This window comes from Suncus etruscus, chromosome 10, assembly GCF_024139225.1.
Source record: "Suncus etruscus isolate mSunEtr1 chromosome 10, mSunEtr1.pri.cur, whole genome shotgun sequence".
NCBI classification, from domain to species: Eukaryota; Metazoa; Chordata; class Mammalia; order Eulipotyphla; family Soricidae; genus Suncus; species Suncus etruscus.
Window position 1 is genome coordinate 50,682,010 of NC_064857.1, and position 2,135 is coordinate 50,684,144.

Consider the following 2,135-nt stretch of genomic DNA (forward strand, 5'->3'; position numbering starts at 1 on the left):
TCATGTGCTAGGGACTGTATGTGCAATGCTGTTCCTGAGCTCCTGTACCCACTTGTACTTAGCTGCACATGAGATACAGGGAATTTGAACCTGTACCTGGCAGAATGCAAGATAAATACATTCCACTTCCCTGTCCAACTATCCATATAAATTTTAGAAATTAAATTATTATGTAGGGGGCCATCGCACAGTGGTAGGATGTTTGCCTTGCATGCGGCTGACCCAGGATGGACCTGGGTCAGATCCCCAGCATCCCATCTGGTCCCCCGAGCCAAGAGCAATCGCTTTCTGAGTGCATAGCCAGGATTAACCCCTGAGTGCAACTGGGTGTGACCTCAAAACCAAAACATTTTATAAAAATTATGTATTTTATACCCAAGGAATTGAATGAATACTGTTAAAAATATTCTTCAGGGGCCAGCGAGGTGGCACTAGAGGTAAGGTGTCTGCCTTGCAAGCACTAGCCAAGGTAGGACCGTGGTTCGATCCCCGGAGTCCCATATGGTTTCCCCCAAGCCAGGGGCAATTCCTGAGCGTTTAGCCAGGATTAACCCCTGAGCATCAAACGGGTGTGGTCCGAAAAACCAAAAAAAAAAAAAAAAAAATGGGTTTTAAATTTTATCTTGCATGAGATCAACCTGGGCTTTATCTTTGGTATCTGATATAGTCCTTGGTTTGATTCCTGAGTGCAGAACTGATAGTGACTCCCAAACCAAAGCGAATAAAATTCACCTATACCTTGTATGTTGTTGGTTTTTTTGTTTTTTTTTTTTTTTGTTTTGTTTTGTTTTAATGCCATAAGGGTCATCTGCTGACATGAAGATGGAAGGGAGGCACACACAGGCATGTGAAAACCCAATCACCTTGGTTATGAACTGGAAAAGGATCTCCACCTATACTTTATTATGGGTTATTTGTTTTGTGTTCACACCTGGCTATGAGCAGGGCTGGCTTCTGACAGTTCTTTAGAGACCTGGGATTCTAGATAATGAATCCAGTTTGGTTGTCTATAAAGCAGATGCGTTTTGTTTAGTTTTAGTTTTTGGGTCTCACCTGCCAGCGTTCGTGTTCCTCCTGGCTCTACTCAGAAATGGCTCCTGGCAGGCTCGGGGGACCATAAGGGACGCCAGGATTCGAACCACCACTCTTCTGCATGGAAGCCAAACGCCTTACCTCCGTGCTATCTCTCAGGCCCCTTATTTTGGTTTTTATACCTGATTGTCTATTGGTTTTATTTACCCTCAGGTACTGAGAATTAAACCTGGTTAGGCCATATGCAAGACAATCTCCTTAAACCCTGTGCAATTTCTATTACTGTCTGGGGAAAATATTGTCTACTTTAGCTGGGATGGTTGGGGATAGCTTCTTTGAGCCAATGTGTGAATTATTAAAAGGAACTTAAAAGTCAGGTATTGCGGGGCCGGAGAGATAGCATGGAGGTAAGGCATTTGCCTTTCATGCAGGAGGTCATCGGTTCGAATCCCGGCGTCCCATATGGTCCCCCATGCCTGCCAGGAGCAATTTCTGAGCCTGGAGCCAGGAATAACCCCTGAGCACTGCCGGGTGTGACCCAAAAACCACAAAAAAAAAAAAAAAAAAAAAAAAAGTCAGGTATTGAAAACAAGGGGAGTAATTAAGATGGAGCTTGAATGAATAATGCAGAAGAGCTTAACCTTTTTCTTTTTCTTTTTTTTTTCCTTTTGGTTTTGGGAAACATACCCTTTGGTCCTCAGAGCCTCTCCTGACTGCTTAGAGGCACTTTTGGGGGTCTCGGGGTACCGTGATTTGTTTTGGGAACTGAACCTGGATTAGATACGTGCTAGGAAAGGAAGTATCTTAATCCTCCAATGAAATTTTAGCACCACAGGTAATGTATATATTTTTTAATTTATATTATACTTATAAATATATGTATTTGTGGAGATTTTTGTTTTGGGGTCACACCAGGCAGCGCTCAGGGGTTACTCTTGGCTCAGAAATCACCTTGGCAGGCTCAAGGGACCATAAGGGATGCCAGGATTCAAACCGCTGTCCATCCTGGATTGGCTGTATTCAAGTCACGCGCCCTACTGCTGTGCTATCTTTGGCGCCTTTGTAGAGATTTTAAATCTCCCGTTATCCCAACTCCAATTTTT

The 2,135-nt window shown here is 43.5% G+C and overlaps 1 pseudogene; it reads right to left on the reverse strand.

Annotated features, from left to right (window-relative positions):
• Positions 1–793: 793 nt before the first annotated feature.
• LOC126021282 (uncharacterized) lies at positions 794–887 on the reverse strand (annotated as a pseudogene).
• Positions 888–2,135: the final 1,248 nt, after the last annotated feature.